The sequence below is a fragment of the Schistocerca piceifrons genome, chromosome 11 (genome assembly GCF_021461385.2).
Source record: "Schistocerca piceifrons isolate TAMUIC-IGC-003096 chromosome 11, iqSchPice1.1, whole genome shotgun sequence".
In the NCBI taxonomy this organism is placed as follows: Eukaryota; Metazoa; Arthropoda; class Insecta; order Orthoptera; family Acrididae; genus Schistocerca; species Schistocerca piceifrons.
This window is the reverse complement of record NC_060148.1, coordinates 63,313,283-63,336,105: the sequence shown is the minus strand read 5'-3', so window position 1 is coordinate 63,336,105 and position 22,823 is coordinate 63,313,283. Positions and strand designations below refer to the sequence as shown.

The window sequence follows — 22,823 nt, the reverse complement described above, 5'->3', positions numbered from 1 at the left end:
AGAGGCTGGAATGATGGAACGCCCGAGGGGACAATGGCAGTGCCTGTTGGCAAAGGAGGGCGTATTATTGTCTTACATGCAGGAACATCGAAAGGTTTTGTGCCAAACTGCTTGAAAATGTTTCGGTCAAAAAAGACGGGAGATTACCACGAAGAAATGAACAGTGTAGTATTTCAAGAATGGTTCGAGACATCGCTTATGACGAATCTGACAAGTCCATCAGTGATTGTTATGGACAATGCGCCTTATCATTCCGTTGTTCACGATAAGGCACCAACCTTGGCAACAAAAAAAGACGATATCATTCAGTGGTTGAAACGGCGAAAAGTAGATTTCAGAGAAGATTTAAGGAAGGCGGAACTGCTCGAAATTGTGGCACAAAAGAAACCCCAGTTTCCAACATGTGTAATTGACGAGATTGCTAAAAGGCACGCGCATGAAATCGTTCGGCTTCCTCCATACCACTGTCACTTCGATGCAATTGAAGGAGTGTGGGCGCAGATAAAAAATTACATTGCTGCAAACAATAAAAAATTCACGATCTCTGAAGTGGAAACTCTCCTTCCAGCAGCTATCAATAAAGTGACAAGCGAGACATGGGCAAAAATTGTAAACAGCACTGCAAGTGCCATCAGAGAGGCGGCCAAAACCGAAGGGGTTGTGGAAGAATGCATCGAAAATTTTATTATACATCTGGGAGAGAGCAGTGATAGTTCGAGTAGTGCCTAGGAAGACAATGTCAAATCAGATTCTGACAGTGATGTGAGTGGTGTTTTTCCATTACAGTAACTACAACGTATTCAGGAATGTAAGGAGGGAGTTTGCTATCGACCTACAACCAGATCATCATATTGTGAGTACTTTCTTCAGATTAAAACTCTTAATACACTGACTAATTATTCTGTAGCTTGTAGTAGAACAAATTAATAATGCTAATACTTAACAATGGAAACCAAAACTGCTAATGTTCAACAACTTGCGAAAATAGTTTTCATTTCAGTTGTGAAGTTTAACAAATAACTTTATTATGTTTCAGCATCTTAGATACTTGTACTAAATAGCTCTTATCAGTTTTCGAGTGAATATATTTCAAGCATCAACTTTAAATAAATTCACACGTACCAATACGTATTTTGTCTCGCTTTTATTTCTGCTGCTAGAGAATGCGTGTAGCAGACAGGGCGCCGCGTGCTGTGAGCCACGTTCGGCAACAGCGCCGTCTGCCCGCCGGAACTGTCAGTACCAATCACTCGTCTCACGGACTATACCTCCAAATCAGGGTCGCGTGTATCATACAAAAAGCTGTATTCTCTCACCTCCTCTGTAAGTCTTTCTGTGTCCACGATGCATGCACTACGAGCTGCAAGACAAAAGCCGCCTCACGCCGCTGCTTCCAGTCTGACAACAGAGCAGTTGAATCAGTGTTGCCAACTCTAAAAAACCCGAGTCGCTTGATTCAATATAAAAAGTCGCTAGAAAGTCGCAAAAACTGATTTTACTAGTAGTATACTAAAAATTTCGTGCTGTGAATGGTGCAATAAGCCAGTGGGGGGTTACTAAAATATTAATAAAAATTGTCTCATACATAATTGCTATATTGTCTTAATTAAATGACGCATCGCTTGCAACAACATACATATAAAATACGCTAACGTTTAATTAAACATGTTATCATAATTGATGCAACACATAAATTGTTGTTTCAATCACAGTAGTCAAATGTACTAGAAATATACAACTATATTTGCAACAAGAGAAAGCAGGAACTCAAATTAGGTTACAAAATATCTACATACCGGTATGTGAGCTATTCATCGTCGTCACTCAGAAGATCGAATACCTCTTCTGTTTCATGCTCTGACAGAACTGCTCAAAAGATGATGTTGCAGTTCGACTGGTTTTGTCGCAAAAGAGTAACTTTTGTTCGTTCCAAAAAGCTCCAATACATCTGACGGTATGTCAAAAGATGCACAATCTTTATTTTGCTTCTTCGGCTGGTCTCTCAATATGATCAAAGCATTAATTGTCTTTAACGATAATCTGTTACGTTGTTTAGTTTTTATAATGTTCATAGAACTGAATATTCTTTCCACTTCTGTATTTGAATGCGGTAGGCATAGAACAGTCATTGCTAGCTGTGAAATCAAAGAAAAAGGATTTTCCCCTGTGGCATTTTTATACTGCAAAACCTCACTCCTATATCGAACAGTGTTACTAGTGTTATTCCACCTAATGAAGTTGATATTATGCCATTCTTACAGCATACCGTCTATGAAATCGCAACTAAAACCCAATTCTTAGGCTACATCCGCTACAACATTATTTTTATTCACGTTTAGTGTTTCTTCAACTTTCAGCATTGACATTTTTTTCAGGTAAGGTGGTTTGTGTTTTTTTTAAATCAATTTTTTGTTTATGCTTAATAGTTTTCGAATGCTTTCTAATATCACACAATTTAGCATAAAACTCTGTTGCACATACTTGGCATCTTGCCTTGGATAAGTCTCCAACGACTGGTTTCAGCCACCCATTGAATTCAGGTTCTGCTTCCCACGCATCCCGATATTTTTCAGCGTACTGCTTCTTCTTCTGCGGTAAATCCATTATGCAAGCCACCACAACGTAAGTTTCACTAATTTATAACCAATGAAAATACATTAAAACTCAGGCGAACTAGAGGTCATGAAACAATCTACTCATTCGGTAACTCGATATCAGTCCTATTGTTCATTGTTTAAAACGTAATAATGTCTGAGATACCCCCACCGAATTGTTCTTGCGTTACCACTGTGCATGTGGTAATAATTTGACTGCGAGTTAACATTTCGGAAAATTAGAGGTTGCTAGAAAGAAATGTATTTTATTATACTTAATGTTACGTATGTTTTTTGTCAATTCGAAAAATAAAGGGAGTTCAAAAGGTGAAGAATTACAGATCGATACGCTATCGACGACAACAGGCTAGTGGGTAATGAATAATGAATTGTTCTATGGTCAAGGTTTTCTTACTCTGTAAGCAATTCCCACATTCAGGTTTACTAAATGCCGAACAATGCTACATGGTGTGCTAAGAACTTAATTTAACTTAGTAATCTAGAACAAAGTCAGTGTACCATCCATTCTATAGTTAAAATCTTAGTGTTGTTAATGAAAATACTGGCCCAAAATAGTTTTGATTTGTACTTCAAAAGTCGTCAGTACTCCAAAAGTCGCCAGATAAGTCGCTAAATAATTTTTGTCGCTAAAAAGTTTTTTTTGTCGCTAAGACGAAGGCAAAAGTCGCCATTTCTAGCGACAAAGTCGCTAAATTGGAAACACTGACTGTTGAATGCGCCAACAGTGGCAGGCAGCGGCCCCGGCTTGCGGCGAATCTGTGATCTGTGACAACCCGGCGGCGGCCGGTGCGTCAGAGCCGCACTCTGTGTTACCGCCGCCATACAGTAGCGGAGGATGGTAAGTTCACCCAACTTGAATATGATGTGACGTCATTATGACGTATATACGCTTTAGTCGATTAACACACCTATCGACTTTTACGAACGTTCGAGATTCTAAACTGTCGTCAGCTAGTGGCTTGTTTTGACACGTTCGATTCTGATAACAGCTCAGTGTGGCAGCGTATATGTATTTCACCAAAATAAAAGTGCTGGATATTAATAGAAATATTCCTGACCGTGGCCTTGAAAACACCATGGACAACACGTTTCGTAAAAAAGTGAAGTCTTCTTATGTCCAGACCAGATAAGATTGTGTGATTGTTGTATTGAATGCTTACGCCGAAAATAATATTTATTTATTATCAATATTTTAGTATGGTTTCATCGAATTGGTCTTGTCAGTACATATTATATTGTAGCAGCGTACTCTTGCTGACTTTTTTTTCTTAATTTATATAGCTGAAAGAGAACTCGTGCAAGTTTGTTAGTTAAATAATTTATATGTCCATCACAAGATAGTCTTTTATCAACCATAATTCCAAGTAATTTTACACTCGGACCGCAGAGACAGGTACCTTAGTGTCCAGTAATGACTGGTGTGTAGAATGATTGAATTTCGAACTTAAAAAGAAAAATATGAGGCATTGTTGAAGAAAAATCGTCGACCGGAGATGAAATACGAGGGGAAGTGGATTTCTCAATGTAATCTTAACCAAAGGTTAGTGTCTTGACGCATCTAAAGATTTTGGCTGCTGAGTGCTTCTTCTCACCGAGTACGAATAACCGACGCACTTCAGCTGGGTCAGAAGTACATCAATTTCTGCTTGAGATTCACAATAACCACGCAATTGCCCGTCGTCATCGATGCTGAACTCTTTTCAGCTTTTGTCTCATTAGTCTCTCGAATGCTGAACACATAATTAGAGACGAGCAACGAAAAACAACGCACAGGACACACACAGAGTACAATACACGATTTAAACGCAAGGAACGCAAAACACATTTAAACGAATGGCGCAGAGCACAGCGCTACCCTGTTACAACCTCTCGAAAGTCCACAAAAGTCGAATAGTCGATATACGGTTTCTATCGTGTTCGATGTAGCGTGATACGCCATAATGACGTCACATCGTATCCAAGTCCGGTGAACTTAGCATCCTCCTACAGTAGCGAGCGATTCAACAGTGCTGCCTGCCGGCTGCTGTTGTAGGCCACAGGCCGGACGGCCAGGCCGCGCGTTCTGTCTGGCCAGGCCTTTAGTGATGGGTCGTTCACGAACTGACGGGTCCATAGGAACGGTTCACCAAGATGGACGGAATGAGCGAGGAACGAATTCTAAAGGAACGGTCTTTCGTAGTTCACTTCGGTCGCGGCTTTCTACTGGTATTTCCCGGGAACGGGGAAGCGGTCGGTCTCGTTCCCTGAACGGCACTTCGGCCGGTCTCGCTCCAGCCTCGGTCCCGTTCGCCTCTCTGTCTCGTTCTCGCTCTCCGTCGGCTGGACTCGTCCTTCTTCGCGTGGCCGCTCGTGGCAGTTCCACTGCCGACTGCTGCTGCTTAGTTGAGAATCGAGTTGTCCGTTTCGTTCGCTACGCACGACCGTTCTAGATCTGTTTTAAACTTTTACTGAACTCTGGACTTCTGAAGGGCTCACGGTACCCTACAGTCTATTCACTGAGAGCTGGGACGAAACATAAACAGTGTCACGTGAGCGACTACGCTCGTTTCCAGAGAAAGCGTTCGCTGTTCACGTGATACGTAGGGGTGTGGAAAATCCTTGGCTCACGTTTTGCAGTTGGCGGCGTTCGGCTGGCTGCCGAGCTGTCTCAGCGGACCGTGAGAAACCTGGGCAACAATGTATGAAATATATTTAACAATAGTGTTAAAATAATGTTAAACTGAGTTCATTCCGGCGAAGCAGATTTATTTTCATTCAGGTTGCTAACAAAACGCTCCATTCACACACAATTGTTAATTTTAATAACAATACCAGTAATAATAATGAGAAAGGACGAAACAAGGTTCACTCTGTCGAACTTGAACTGTTTTCGTTGAGGTTTATAACAAACCGCTCCTCTCTCTCTCTCTCCTCTATAATGCAGTCTTAATTTCCACATTTGAGTTTCCACTCGCAAAGGACAAACGGTTGCGCCCATCGCATTCGAAAAAACTACAAAATTAAATTCAGACCTTTCTGAAACTTTTCTCGCTTACACCCCCACAAAAAAATTTAAAGGCGAAAAGTTTGTCGCTTACTATATTTCGGATGATGATTTGGTAAAAATTCTGCATCAGACGTGAGATTTTAATTTACTACTTCACAATTACTGACTCTATTGCGCAGAAAATTTGCGGACGTCATCAACATATAGTACCGAAGCAATTATAAAATTATTTTGCTGTGCGACACACAGTTTAGGAGATATGGCGTGATGAATATAGAGTAACGCGATAAAACAACTTTTCCTGAAAGCTTAAATATTTCTCTTTTTCAGTGCCAATAAATTTTAATGTAATGTAAAAAAAGGGGTCGGTAGGTAGTTCTCGGATCACTTTATCATGCTCAGGTGCCAAATTAAACACGACTTTCGTTTTTTAATTTCTGACGCCCCTGCCTTGTACACCCCTCGACGGGAGCGCTGTGGTCACGCGCGTTGCCGTGTTTAGAATACGTTTCTTGCTTCGGTGAATGGAGTATAGGTCATGGAAGGCAACGCACACTGATCTGCATTTGCACGCAGACAGCTGCCACCACCCTTCACAGGGGAATGGGGTATTTAAAACTCTAGTACATAGGGCGCGAACTATCTCTGACGCAGAGAGTCTACCCCAGGAATTGGAACATCTGAGAACTGTATTACGAAAAAATGGGTACTCAGAGTGGCAGATTCAACGTGCTCTCCGCCCAACCACTACAGCACAACCTGTGGAGATGGATGAAATCGCGAGGGAGGAGGTAGGCACTGCGTTCATTCCATACACAGGCGCACTCTCGGGGAAAATCGCCCGCATTCTGAAGAAACACCGGGTCGGAACTGTGTTTTGTCCTCCGAATAAAACTCGTGCACTGGTGGGGAGCGCCAACGATGGCCTCGGTTTGAGGAAGGCCGGCGTGTTCCAGATTCCGTGTCAATGTGGCAAGTCGTATATTGGTCAGACGATGCGTACCGTCGAGGATCGATGCCGTGAACACCAGAGGCACACTCGACTGATGTATCCGAGCAAGTCGGCGGTCGCTGAACATTGTTTGTCGGAAAATCACGCCATGGAGTATGAACGCACGGGGATTCTGGTACAGACGTCGAGATACTGGGACAGCGTTGTTAGAGAGGCCATCGAAATTCGCACCAATGACGACCTCATAAACCGTGACTGTGGCTATAATCCTAGCAAGGCTTGGGAACCAGCGATTGGGTTAATCGAGAGTAAATCGAGCAAACGTATAGTTGTGACGACCACGGCGGACAGAGCCATCACACCGACGTCATCTCAGACGCCGTCGCAATCTGTTCCACCGCGCGACCGTGGCGCGGGGCGCGGAAGGCGGGAGGAGCGCGCCGCGGGCGGAGGGTATTTAAATCGGCCGCCGCCGCGACCGAACCCAGTTCCCTCTGAGCACCCATAGCGTACGGATCTCCGTGCCGGCACGTTCACAAGAGCTCAGTCCGTCAGTTCACCTGATGATGGCGACATGTGTGATCGCCGAAATATTGTGCCCGTTGGACACTTTAGACCGGCAGTACACCCGTGGATATTTTGATTCTGGTTCTTTTCTGTTTTATTCGTCGTCCACGACAGGCAATGAAAATGTATTTTATAATTACGTAAATCACATAAATATTACGTGGTATGTAATACATACATATTTTCAGGTAAGAAAAGGGCATATCAGCTTACTTCACTATTTCGAAAAATAGCAGAAGACACACTTATAAAAGCACAAGTTTTTTTTTGTTATTACACATGCAAAGGAAGTCGACACAGCACACATAAGTGGCCATTCCTCCTGTCGAAGAAGTAAAGCCTATCGAAAGAAGCGAATCAGTTTCATTAAGTATTTAACACACAAAGCCAAATCAACAAATCCGCATGTCCTACCCAAGTACACTCAAAGCTAGTTTTACATTCGCAAATATAAGATTGTGGCGCATAATTTTGTCACTGCCATGAATTTCCAAAGGGAAAATAACGAGAGGAAGTAGAGAGACGAGGACTACCTTGGAGCAGCGCAGGCAGCTAAAACTCGAGCTTAGCGACGAATTTGAGGATGGTTTCGTCTAGTCGTATATTGGCTCCAACCTACACTTTGAGTAACCGACCAGAACAACTGAAGCTTAGAAAACGCAGTGTCTTCAACAGTGTTTTTGAATGATTTTAATTGTAAAGCTGTTTGCTCACGTGCAGAATTTGTGATAGTTACATAAAATTTTTCAGTGTGTTCTTACATGATACTCGCACGAGCCGCAGAACTGGCCCATGTGAGTGCGACATCCCATTCACTGACGTTTTATTTTCGTTTATGATCTTTGATGTCATTATTGGAAACCGAGCAATCTATGCTGAAATTTAAAAGGGAAATAATCAGTCTTTATCGCACGAATATACAGGGCGCTACAAAAAGGTACGGCCAAAGTTTCAGGAAACATTCCTCACACACAAAGAAAGAAAGTATGTTATGTGGACATGCGTCCGGAAACGCTTACTTTCCATGTTAGAGCTCATTTTATTACTTCTCTTCAAATCACATTAATCATGGAATGGAAACACACAGCAACAGAACGTACCGGCGTGACTTTCAAACACTTTGTTACAGGAAATATTCAAAATGTCCTCCATTAGCGAGGATACATGCATCCACCCTCCGTCGCATGGAATCCCTGATGCGCTGATGCAGCCCTGGAGAATGGCGTATTGTATCACAGCCGTCCACAATACGAGCACGAAGAGTCTCTACATTTGGTACCGGGGTTGCGTAGACAAGAGCTTTCAAATGCCCCCATTAATGAAAGTCAAGAGGGTTGAGGTCAGGAGAGCGTGGAGGCCACGGAATTGGTCCGCCTCTACCAATCCATCGCTCACCGAATCTGTTATTGAGAAGCGTACGAACACTTCGACTGAAATGTGCAGGAGCTCCATCGTGCATGAACCACATGTTGTGTCGCACTTGTAAACGCACATGTTCTAGCAGCACAGGTAGAGTATCCCGTATGAAATCGTGATAACGTGCTCCATTGAGCGTAGGTGGACGAAACTAAAATGAGCTCTGACATGGAAATTAAGCGTTTCCGGACACATGTCCACATAACATCTTTTCTTTATTTGTGTGTGAGGAATGTTTCCTGAAAGTTTGGCCGTACCTTTTTGTAACACCCTGTATATTTTTTAAGTATTTTATTTTAATGGTAACTAGTTTCGATCTTTACCATCATCATCACATCATTACATATCCCCGAGGTCTAAACAACATTTTCTTTAGAGGAACTCGGCAACAAAAAACGAATAAGTGACAATAACCTGTACAGTAAAAGTCATAACAACACATAGAAACATTGTGAAGCAACAGACAAAGTTCCTGTCACCATGGTGGCCAACGGTGTCCTTCACCCGTATATCTGTTCATCGACGCCCTTATCGCCATGACGGCGGGCGGCGTCAGTCGCCGTTATATCTCTGGTATGTTATCAGCCTTATCGCAGACGTGCTTTGCTGATATACGTCCGACTCCATGACAACTGACGGCGTCCTCTACCTTTATCTTCGCATCGGTCACGTATCCACGATTTTGTCGTTACTTCCACGTACTGCCCTTTTATTTCTCGACTAAGTAACTTCAATTATTTTCTTTCAGAAGTGTAATTAATGTTTACAGCAGGCAATTTTAAGTCGTTATTTTATACTTTTTCTTTTATAATGCACCCATACTGATAACTCTAAGCGTTTTCATACGGTATCGTCATACGCCTCCTTCCGTACTCGTGCAGTAGCTGAGAGAAGGAGCTTCACCCATCTAAGGCATATCGTTCCTACGCTAGTTAGCATCCGACGAATGTCTCCAGGAACGTACCTACAGCTTTTGCATGGGCGGGGGGGGGGGGGGGGGGGGTCCAACACTATCTTTTAGGAAGGTAAACCTGTCTTCGCCCACCACTTAAAAAGATTTTGCTGTTAACGCCAGTAGAGTAAATCAAGCAGAAATTTAATTACATGCGGGTAAAACTGTAGAGAAACACTAAATGATCCAAGCGTCTTTAAATAAAACATATGTATTGTAGCTGATGAGGTATTTATTTATGAAAAAGCAACTAATTGTAAGCTAACATTGGAGGTAATTATATATTTTTGAATATCATTATTAATCATTTATATTAAGCAATAACATTATTATATTAGTCGTCGTATTTAAATTGTGTCACTTTGGCATTTTGCTCTAACTTCAGGTCGTAAGTTAATTTAAAAATAAACATTAATTAATTTAATTTAAAGTATTATATTTAGCCTTTTACGTCTTGCTGCTAACTTACTAATAATTTCTTCAAAATCTAGTTGCATCGCCAGATCACGATGAACACTCATTAGAGCAAGACCAGTAAGTCTTTCACCTCCCATTTTATTCCTTATGTAAGTTTTTAGCCTCTTCATAGTCGAGAAACATCTTTCAGGGGTCGCCCGCCGTTGACACAGGGACTCTGGCTAATATGATAAGAAGCTTTTTTGTCGAAGAGAAAAATAGTTCATCACACTGATCAATAACTTGTATTGCAGTGATAGGTTTTTCCTCTACAGATTTCCAGTGATTGTGCTGTATCTCGTATTCACTCAGAATTGTTGTGCCTACATTCTCACCGAGAAATATTTGCACTATCTTCTTAAGATTTTCTTTTGTCCTGGAGTCATTATCGGTTGTTTCGGGCAGAAGCATCTGAATTCCTTCGACTGTTGCTTCATGTGGTTTAAAACGAGCATCAAGTTCTGTGATCACATGTTCAATAAAAGGGTAAAATGCATTTCGACGATAATATATTTCAGCAGTTTCTCCTGGGCTTGCCTTCCAGTCATTCTTGGAACAGTTATGTCACTTGAGCTCATCTGCTTTGCCTGCTCGAAAATGACTGAGAACTCACTTTCATTCCGAATATTTTATAGAGTACTTTTAACTGTTTTCGCATACCTGCAAGTGTTCATCAGGTCAACATTGACCTTCTGCATTGCTTTATTCGGGTTCGCTGTATACGAAAAAACTTTTCGTAATATAACAAGCGACACGATAAATTGGCTATTTTCCATCGCAGTCTGCAGCTAGTATGCTTCACTGGCGACATCCCTACTAGCAGGGACTTGAAGGGCCTCAAGTGTTGCCCGTACTACAGGAAGCATTTCTGCAATTCTCTCAATAGTCACATGCTTTTCGGTCCACCGCCTCTCACAAAGGGAGATCAGCGTTGAATGAGATCTACATCTTCATCTACAGCCATACTCCGCAAACCACCTGACGGTGTGTGGCGCAGTGTACCTTGAGTGCCTCTATCGGTTCTCCCTTCTATTCCAGTCTCGTATTGTTAGTGGAAAGGATTGTCGGTATGCCTCTGTGTGGGCTCTAATCTCTCTGATTTTATCCCCATGCTCTCTTCGCGAGATATACGTAGGAGGGAGCAATATACTGCTTGACTCCTCGGTGAAGGTATGTTCTCGAAACTTCAACAAAAGCCCGTACCGAGCTACTGAGCGTCTCTCCTGCAGAGTCTTCCACTGGAGTTTATCTGCCATCTCCGTAACGCTTTCGCGATTACTAAATGATCCTGTAACGAAGCGCGCTGCTCTCCGTTGGATCTTCTCTATCTCTTCTATCAACCCTATCTGGTGCGGATCCCACACTGCTGAGCAGTATTCAAGCAGTGGGCGAACAAGCGTACTGTAACGTACTTCCTTTGTTTTCGGACTGCATTTCCTTAGGATTCTTCCAACGAATCTCAGTCTGGCATCTGCTTTACCGACGATCAACTATATGATCATTCCATTTTAAATCACTCCTAATGCGTACTCCCAGATAATTCATGGAATTAACTGCTTCCAGTTGCTGATCTGCTATATTGTAGCTAAATGATAAGGGATCTATCTTTCTATGTATTCGCAGCACATTACACTTGTCTACATTGAGATTCAATTGCCATTCCCTGCACCATGCGTCAATTCGCTGCAGATCCTCCTGCATTTCAATACAGTTTTCCATTGCTACAACCTCTCGACACACCACAGCATCATCCGCAAAAAGCCTCAGTGAACTTCCGATGTCATCCACAAGGTCATTTATGTATATTGTGAATAGGAACGGTCCTACGACACTCCCCTGCGGCACATCTGAAATCACTCTTACTTGGGAAGACTTCTCTCCATTGAGAATGACATGCTGCGTTCTGTTATCTATGAACTCTTCAATCCAATCACACAATTGGTCTGATAGTCCATATGCTCTTACTTTGTTCATTAAACGACTGTGGGGAACTGTATCGAACGCCTTGCGAAAGTCAAGAAACACGGCATCTACCTGGGAACCCGTGTCTATGGCCCTCTGAGTCTCGTGGACGAATAGCACGAGCTGTGTTTCACACGACCGTCTTTTTCGAAACCCATGCTGATTCCTACAGAGTAGATTTCTAGTCTCCAGAAAAGTCATTATACTCGAACATAATACGTGTTCCAAAATTCTACAACTGATCGACGTTAGAGATATAGGTCTATAGTTCTGCACATCTGTTCGACGTCCCTTCTTGAAAACGGTTATGACCTGTGCCCTTTTCCAATCCTTCGGAACGCTACGCTCTTCAGTTTGATCTGAAATTTTCTTCAAAAGGTTGTCCCGAAGTGGAGATTGTCGAAAAATGTTTACTATACTTTTTATGAACTACTGACAGCCTTGGGAGAGCCAGTCCTCACAAAACTCTACCATCTGGTGAGCAAGATGTATGAGACAGGCGAAATTCCCTCAGACTTCAAGAAGAATGTAATGATTCCAATCCCAAAGAAAGCAGGTGTTGACAGATGTGAAAATTACCGAACTATCAGTTTAATAAGTCACAGCTGCAAAATACTAATGCGAATTCTTTACAGACGAATGGAAAAACTGGTAGAAGCCGACCTTGGGGAAGATCAGCTTGGATTCCGTAGAAATGTTGGAACACGTGAGGCAATACTTACCCTACGGCTTATCTTAGAAGAAAGTTTAAGGAATGGCAAACCTACGTTTCTAGCATTTGTAGACTTAGAGAAAGCTTTTGACAATGTTGACTGGCAAACTCTCCTTCAAATTCTGAAGGTGGCAGGGGTAAAATACAGGGAGCGAAAGGCTATTCACTATTTGTACAGAAACCAGATGGAAGTTATAAGAGTCGAGGGACACGAAAGGGAAGCAGTGGTTGGGAAGGGAGTGAGACAGGGTTGTAGCCTCTCCCCAATGTTATTCAATCTGTATATTGAGCAAGCAGTGAAGGAAACAAAAGAAAAATTTGGAGTAGGTATTAAAATCCATAGAGAAGAAATAAAAATGTTGAGGTTCGCCGATGACGTTGTAATTCTGTCAGAGAAAGCAAAGGACTTCGAAGAACAGTTGAACAGAATGGACAGTGTCTTGAAAGGAGGATATAAGATGAACATCAACAAAAGCAAAACGAGAGTAATGGAATGTAGTCGAATTAAATCGGGTGATGCTGAGAGAATTAGATTAGGAAATGAGGCACTTAAATTAGTAAAGGAGTTTTGCTGTTTGCGAGCAAAATAACTGAAGATGGTCGAAGTAGAGAGGATATAAAATGTAGACTGGCAATGGCAAGGAAAGCGTTTCTGAAGAAGAGAAATTTGTTAACATCGAGTATAGATTTAAGTGTCAGGAAGTCGTTTCTGAAAGTATTTGTATGGAGTGTAGCTATGTATGGAAGTGAAACATGGACGATAAATAGTTTGGATAAGAAGGGATAGAAGCTTTCGAAATGTGGTGCTACAGAAGAATGTTGACGATTAGGTGGGTAGATCACATAACTAATGAGGAGGTATTGAATAGGATTGGGGAGAAGCGAAGTTTGTGGCACAACTTGACTAGAAGAAGGGATCGGTTGGTAGGACACGTTCTGAGGCATCAAGGGATCTCCAATTTAGTATTGGAGGGCAGCGTGGAAGGTAAAAATCATAGAGGGAGACCAAGAGATCAATACACTAAGCAGATTCAGAAGGTTGTAGGCTGCAGTAGGTACTGGGAGATGAAGGAGCTTGCACAGGATAGAGTAGCATGGAGAGCTGCATCAAACCAGTCTCAGGACTGAAGACCACAACAACAACTCATAGACAATTCGAAATTAAAAGAACTACAGTTGTACAACTTACATTGTGTCAATGAAAAGAACTTGGCACAACAATCACTTATCAGTAGCTTCATATGCAAAGTTCTGTATCAGATCACTGAGGATGGCAGCAGCTAGACAGAGAACGTCAGTAAGTCGCATCGACCGATTTGTACTTGCTACTGCCCATTCAACTCCTGTGAACTTGACTTACAGTGTGTTTAACTGTAAGACGGCGGAGATGTGAGGGGAGTGCGGTCAGAGGAGGAAGCTCACACGAAAGCAGACGAAAGGCTTGGAAGTAAAACTCGCTTTAAATGTTGTTCGTAAATGAAACTGAAATCAATATATGTATAAGGATGAGTCACCTAACGTTACCGCTGGAATCAAATACTGACGAATCGATTCCACAGACCGAACGTGAGGAGAGGGGAACCACGTGTGTACGTGTGTACGTGTACCTCACCTCTCATGGTAATGTACATGTGCGTCAGTGAAAAAGACCAATAAAAAGGTGTTAGCATGTGGGCGTAATGTGCTGTTCCAGTCTCTTCTGTACCTAAGGTCCATCACCGTTCCCTCTGGATCCCTACGTAATTCAGTGCTCTCCGATACACACGATCGAACAGCGGAGGAGTGGTACTCAAGCGTCAACTTTAGGTTACAATATCTCCGGATGTAATCAACATTTTACAATGCAACAAACGGCACTGATTACGTATTTGTTTATATGTTCAGATGTGCGAACAAAACTAACGGGGTTCCATTTAAAAAACGTAGGTTTGTGTTAGAAAACGTACTTCCGTGCATTTTTGTATGGTTTGTATTAAACAATTACACTAGCCCCTCTCCTCACGTTCGGTCTGTGGAATCGGTTCGTCAGTATTTGATGTGGTTTACGAAATATATCCAGCGGTAACGTTAGGTGGCTCAAATAAATGTATGTATGTTTGTCTACTATGCGCTCACAAACCATTCATCCGATTGCAATGAAATTTTGGTGAGTTGTTCTCCGAACGCCCGAAAAGAGTAATGCACAATGTTTCAACGATTAGGTCACTGTAGCATCCGTAGCGCAATTGAGTAGTTAAAGGCTTGTCATGCAGCGGACACGGGATTGATTCCCACTGCTCGCAATTTTTATTTCATTTTATTTCATTCCCCGCAATGTTAAACTATTAATTATAAAATTTAAACAGGTCATATAGTATAACGTAACTGTCAATCTCTATATATAAAAATGAATGTATGTATGCCTGCCCTCTGTGCGTTCCCAAACCATTCATCCGATTGCGGTGAAATTTTGATGTTTTGTTCTCCGTACGCCCACGAAGGTTCCTAGTCGAAAAAAAAGAGATAAGACACATTCTTGAGGAGATATGAAGTCATAAACAATGAGATGCCACCGCGGGAAAATACCCAGATTTATGCATCCACTGTTTGAGAACGAGAGCACTTAGCGACTAGCAACAAACGTTACATACAATTTCAAACTTTTAGGAAAATTTTTCTCGCTGACTCCCGTCACAAAATAATGAAAGGGGAAAAAGGTTGTCGCTTACTACAGTTTCTCAGTACATACCGTAAATCTGCCCCAGTAGGCATGGCGTTTTAATGTATTATTTAGTTACTATTAACTCTAATCGCAATATATTTCGCATACAGTATCCACATATATCAGTAAATGCGCCGGCAGATTTATGTCTCTTTACGACATATAATTCAGGAGATATGACGTGGTAAACATCGAGATGCGTGAAAAAGTGCCGCGTCAGGCATGACGTTTTGTTCTGTTATTTCTTCACTACTAACATTATTCGCAACACGTTTCGCAAACGTGTTAAAAAAAGCAACTGCCTCTTCACTCATTTTGATAATGTTTAGCACAACTGCACAATGAAAACACGCAGAACAGTACAGCGCAAAACATTAACGAAGCAGACGACAATGGCTACCTTGTACAACACAGTCAGCTACGTAATGTTGGCGGCAGTCGGAACTGCGTGCCTACCGAAGTCTCCCGACGTTTACCGACTTCTGCCGATTCAGGACTAGGGAGAGGTCTGCCATCTAAAAGTTTACACACTAGAGATGGGCAAACTGAAACACGTAACTGTTTCGAAACAAGTGAAACAGTACACTGTAATGTTTCGATATGCTGTTTCGAAACAGTGAAACAGTTTGTGTTTTGTAATCTAATAAACCTACACATTTTATCATCTTGAATGTCTACTCTATAAGTATGTCCATATAAACACAAATGAGGTGCGAGAGCGCTAATCATGTCGCAGAAAGTATGAAACTATCACTTGGGCGTCATGGCAGTTTCCTGCAGCAAATGCGCTGCTTTCGTGTTGTGTGACTTTTATACTTTTCAATTGGCTGAGGACAGCCATAGCTGAAGACAGAAGAACCACCGCGAACGGAACTGGGGGTGGGAGCAAACTGCAGAAACAACGGATATGCTACTGGGATTTCCACATTCCCTTAGTATGGGTTATATACCCATACTGCTAATTTACATGCACACAAAGAGAATCATTGTGGATAATAGGCACAGTGACTATAGACTCACAAATAACGCAAAATAATTCGAATAAACAACAAAATATAACAGAAAAAATTTTTGTCTTTCAAGGTATTTCGAACCGTTACTATAAATTCACCATGCTTCCCAGCCCTTCCCGTTCACCATTACACTATCAGTGATATGTCAAACAGATTGCTGGCAATTATACCTACATCAAATTTATGTATATAATAACCGTCACTCTGCGCCTTTTTTTTTATTCAAAATGTTTAGGCTTACTTGCGTTTCTCAATATGATTACTGTACATGAACAGAGATGTGTATGTTATAAAAAAAGTGTAATTTAACTGAATGATTTTCACATATTTATTATTTTGAAAGTGAATAGTATGTGTTGTTTTATTGTTTGGTTAGTGTTTATAAAGCAAATGTTACGCTATTTCGGAATAGGACAGTCATCTAGAAACGAAGCTTTATTTTCGGATATCTTAAGCTTCATGCTATTGCTTTTCAAAACGATTTCGACACTCTTGAAAGTGTTTCATGAAGTGGTATGTTAAATGTGTTTCAGTACCCGTGCCGAGCCCGAATCTCGTCCGACACAGAGCGGAATGAAACATCACTGTTTCGATACAATCAGTCCGTTCCAAGCACAGGTGGACTGAAACAGCCTATTGAAATTGTTAACTGCTGACTCTATGTTGTTAGTAAAAATGGCCAGGTCATCTACAAAGGCCAAGTAGTCATTGTACACCCATTTGTTCTTAGGATCAAGTCTGAACCGCTCTTCATTTGTTTCTTCTTGGGCTAACAACTTTCTACACCAACTATAAGTATTGTTATGGCGCATTTTTAGTTACCGTGAATTTGACATGTGATTTTTCAGCATTTTGATGACACCATAAACCGTAGTAGACGGGCTTTATCGACAATTTCAGTATTTGTTAGTACTAGGCACTGTTCTTCCAAAGCCTAAAGATGCTATTATGCCTGTGCAAACTGTTAGTGCATGCCAGTATTGGGACAAGGCCAGTTCTGAGCCACTCTGCATTGTTGCCAGATGTATCCAAGATGGCGGCGATGATGTCATCCAAGACTGCGACGTGTAGACTTGGTAAAAGTGCATGACATCACCCAATATGGCGACCATGACGTAATTCAAGATGGCAGATTATGGTGGGGTTTGAATTTTGACAGGAAGATAGATCAATTGGGCTACCTCCAATAACTTAACCCCTTCCCCCAGAAAATGGCGGCAAGTTCAAATTCCATCAGGATAATGCAACACACATCTACAAACCTAAGAAAAATGGCGGAAAGATAGGTCATTTGGAGTACAGCCACTAACCTAAGTCATCCAACCACCACCTATTCCTTGGGATTAGCAGGAAGTCTGGTAGATATGTCAACAAGCTATCTCTACTAACCTAAGAAAATAGTGAAAAAGAAAGGGCACTTGGACTACCTCCACTAACCTAAGTCACCCGATTGCCACCTCATCCTAGGAAATGGTGAGGAGAGGACTCAACCTTCATTAGATATAAAGTTTTTTATTTTGCACACACCATTTATTTAAACAATTTGATGCAATACAGCCATCCAGTGTGTTCACCATGAGGTCTGGACTCTAACTGACCTAGTAAACAGTACCACCACCAGAGGGCACTCTCACCCATGATGTAATCCAAGACAGCTGATGATGCAAGTACTGTTATCCAAGATGGCAGGGAACAGTGTGGTTGCAATGAGGTCTGGAGTCCAACTGACCTAGTACACAGTACTGCCACCAGAGGGCACTGTCATCATTTCCTTGACATAATCCAAGATGGCGGTCTGGTGATGGAGAGGAAGGGCCTCATAACGGGAAAATCAAGGGTATGTTGTTTATTTATAAAAAATCAGTTTGTGGGGGTTGGAATTCTCTTGCTCATCATTCTCTGCTGTTTGGAAACATGTAGGTCTGTAAGAAGTAATTACATAGACAAGCATGATGCATAACCTAATGTTCAGCACTATGCTCTGGGTGTCAACCTAATGTTTGCCCATTTGTTGGCACTTAACCTATTGTTCTGTTAAGTGCTTTTACATGTCACCCATATTTCCTTAAACTATTGTACCGCCTTTGATACCAAATGAAGTAATTAGTTACGTCCTCCCACCATTTTCTGGTACACTTTTCGAATTTGACATGCTTTTGAACTCCATTTCTGGCCCTTTCTTCTTTGTCACCCATTCCCTTAAACTTTTGTACTGAGTTTTACATAAAAATTATGTAAATTAACCTAGCGTTCTGCACTTAATCTGCTGTTCTGCTCCATGTCACCCACTCGCACACACCCTCCCCTTAACTGTTGTACTGCTAACACGATGATATAAAAAATTTATGCAAGTTAATTAAATCGATATTCTTCACATGTATGGGGTAGTATTTTTTTAATTCACAGCATCCTGTTGGTCTGTGAAATCGATGGAATATAGTTTGAACAAAAGATTGTTAGTAAAAAACACATCATGCCACTCAATGCCTCCGACTCTGCACACGTCCCAAGGATATAGGATAGGAAGATGTAGGAGCCCATTCTTCGCACGTGATGCTGTTAAAGTGTGGATTAATAGAAGAATTCTCATGAAAGTGGTTACATGTATCCTCTGCCAGGCACATTAGTGTGATTTTCAGAGTAGCTATGTAGATGTGGATTTGACCACTAACATCGATAAGGAACGTAGTGAACCCACACCAGGTAGAAAGGTGAATGGGTACCTGCCCAGAAATTGGTCTGGTGCCCTGTAAGCTGTTGGAAAATAACATTTGCCGACCATTCTACCATTGAAAAAATTAATCCAGTACGGTACTGGGGTCAGTAGGTGAGAAAATAATTCATCTGCTCTGATCCACTTGTTACAATGTCCTATTTTTCCACCTACTTGTCACCGTGTGATTGATAAGTGGCAACCCCTTACCCCTCGATGCTAGCCACCACACACCGCCCTCACTCGGGTGATGCAGTGTCTCATGATGCCACTGGTGCAGTCTCTATCTTTTACAGCCATGTACGGGAATATGCTAAGCCTCTTAATTCGTTTCACTTTTTACAGTGTCAGGAAGTCGTTTCTGAAAGTATTTGTATGGAGTGTAGCCATGTATGAAAGTGAAACATGGACGATAACCAGTTTGGACAAGAAGAGAATAGATGCTTTCGAAATGTTGTGCTACAGAAGAATGCCGAAGATCACGTAACTAATGAGGAGGTATTGAATAGGATTGGGGAGAAGCGAAGTTTGTGGCACAACTTGACTAGAAGAAGGGATCGGTTGGTAGGACATGTTTTGAGGCATCAAGGGATCACAAATTTAGCATTGGAGGGCAGCGTGGAGGGTAAAAATCGTAGAGGGAGACCAAGAGATGAATACACTAAGCAGATTCAGAAGGATGTAGGTTGCAGTAGGTACTGGGAGATGAAGAAGCTTGCACAGGATAGAGTAGCATGGAGAGCTGCATCAAACCAGTCTCAGGACTAAGACCACAACAACAACAACAAATTAACCCTTTCAGACTTGATTTTTTGCTGGAGGGAGAAAAATTTTTCTTTATGCTCTAATGAGCTTAGCTGATTTTTTAATGATTTTAGACGCAAAATTTATACAAATATATGTATTCGTTTCGAATATATACTTTTTACAGTGTGCTTCATTTTATGGACTAAAATAATTTGTGTTGAAATATACACTGTTGTGACAAATGCACTGATAATTCAATTATTACCATTCGAAAATAATAATGATACTCAGTTATACAGTGCAGTATCACTAACCAACAACTTCCGTGAACTCCTGTGGTGACAAGCTGCTGCACAAAGACTGTGTTTACATTCGCTTGTTGATATTTGTACAGTGATGTCCAACATGTGGCAGCACATGTGCATGATGAAAAGACTGAACACCCACAGATATGCACATCAGGTTTCCATTGAGGGAAAATACTGCTGTTGCAGCTAATACATTCTAAACATTAACGTACTCGGTTTTAGCCAGTGGGTCTGGAAGGGTTAAGCTGAAGCTGTGATGGCAGGTTGTGTGTCAAGCTTGGATATCTCAGTCAATGGAGCACTTGCCCACAAAAGGCAATGATCCCAGGTCCGAATGCCAGTAAAACACGCAGTTTTAATCTGCCAGGAAGTTTCAGCCCAAACAACGCTCCAGATATGGAGACAGCATATCAATAGAGTTATAGAAATAGTATATGATTTACATCAAAGTTATAGATCAGTAAAATGGCTACTGTTCTCGAATGAGAGTTACGCTTGTTTCTGTGAACTGTGTATGTGACAGAACCACCTGGAAATCTGTGATGTACTGGGTTAGACGTTATGGTCCCACACTGTTAGAGCCTTTGTCACCATCAGTACAATCGTCCATGCACAGTGAGGCCCAGTCAGAAAGCTGTTCCCTGCATTATAGGAATATTGTTTCCAGTCTTGCCTCACAAAACTGTGGGACTTGTGAGATTAATGAGCAGAAGGCCAGTGTCTCTCGTAAGTGTGATCAATTTGTATGTGAGTGTGAATGAACTTGCAGAACTGCCACCGTGTGGTCATATAGTGAACTATGTGTGTTTCGTTCTAACGTAGAATGCACTGGTATCAGTCGTAGCATTTCTAGAAGCTTCTTAGTCATGCATCCCATTACAGTAAGGTTACTGAGATCAACAGCGCTTCTATATTATCGTCAAGGAATTGTTTGCAATATTTTCTGTTTTGTGGGGGTAAGTAAATAGTGTTGATATTGTAGTTTAACGAATGCATTAGCCTTTCAAACATTTTATGTGTGTTTGCATTGCTGTTCATTTTTTCCATGAAAATTCAACAGTGGGGGAAAGGATTGTTCACTTGCTGCAGCACTCAATTTTCATGGGGAGAGGACAGGCCCTTCCGTTAGACAGGCTTTCTAAATGGAGGAGTTTACCCACGCAAGAGGCAAAAACTTCACATGAATGCATAAGAGGCTTATATCTCGACAAAAGTAAACGGAAGCAATTGAAAAGTTGAAACAAGATCGTAAAGTTAAGAAATCACTAAAAAATGAGGCTGATGGGATGACCAGTAGGAAGGTTGCTGGTTCTCGCAAAAGAATCTCTAAAAAGAGACAGCTTATGGAAGTACAATGTAAAACCAGCCAAAGCTGCAAATTTCACTTTTTTTACTCAGTGACTAGTTTCGGCCTGGGACCAATTTTCATCATAAGATAGTCAAAAATGGTATTTCCAAAAATGCAAAAAGTGTGCTAAAAATGCGCAAAGAAACACTACAGCCCAGTTATCTCTATGCAGTGTAACTGTTCGTTTGTGCATTCTTGACATGGTTTTTGCATTTTTGGGATTACTGTTCTTGAATATGTTAAAATGATCTGAAAATGGGTCATTGAGTGAATAAAGAAAGAGAAATCTGAAACTTTGGCTGGTTTTCGGATGTAGTGCTTAACAGAAGTTGCTGACCTATAATTATTGCAACATGCGGGAGCTTCATAAATTATGGAAGGTACTTCAGAATGAGACAGTGATGAGTACAGCCTCAGAGAATCCGACGAGGACTACTACAGTGATGTTTTGGAGGAGAGTGTGGCACAAGAGGAGGAATGGGGAACTGTGGAGAAAGAAGCAGAACAAGGGAATGATTGGGCTTTGAAAGCTGTAGAGCGATTAACTACAACTGACTGCACAGTAGTAAGGTACGCTGGTAAAACCTAACTAAGACATTATGTGGGGGAGGTGCTTAAATTTGATGCAGTTGACCCCATTTTTTTGTTGTCGAGGAAATCTTCATTTATCAGTGGCCAAACCACAATATAGGTCCCTCCTAGAGAAGACATTTGCTCAATAGAAAAGAGTGATATTATAAATACTCTTCCACACCCCAGAATAAGAAGAAGGGGGACGTGACCTTTAACACTGAACTCTTCAATTACAGTGTGCAGCAATGTGTATTTCAATACATTTGATTATCATTTATTGTTTAGTTAAACTACTGCTACTTTGATCATCATTATAGTGCTTAAGATGACGAGATTGTTTTCACTTGTAGTTTCCCCGTTTATTATAAACTGAATTATGGGTAGAGATATACATCCTTAACATCTGTCAACTCTTTATCCTGATGAGAAAACTCTGTTTTCTGTGATACATCATTAGCCTAAAATGTATTCTATGACACAATAAATCTAGGATTTGATGTTAAATATTTTCTTGAGGTCACAAGCATTGTGACACATCATGGAACAACAGTTGATAACTCAAAAAGCTGTACTCCAGTTTTGGAGCTTCAGCCATAAACATAAACGTCAGAATACATGTTATTGTGGGGAGATTATCAGATAAAGGCATCTACTGTAGCACTTCAATAGCTCTTTTTGACCTTGTTGGTATTGTGCTAGACCTACACCTTGAAAGACTTCGAGATCCAGTGACACAGCACTGTAGCTAGAAACTGAAGAAACAGTCTTCACCCATTCTGAAGGCATGTGCAGAATGAGGGTA

The 22,823-nt window shown here is 41.4% G+C and overlaps 1 protein-coding gene across 1 annotated transcript in view; it reads left to right on the top strand.

Annotated features, from left to right (window-relative positions):
- Positions 1 to 22,823, top strand: part of LOC124720367 (ankyrin-1-like) — a 76,496-nt gene that overhangs the window by 34,152 nt on the left and 19,521 nt on the right. The window lies entirely within an intron of this gene.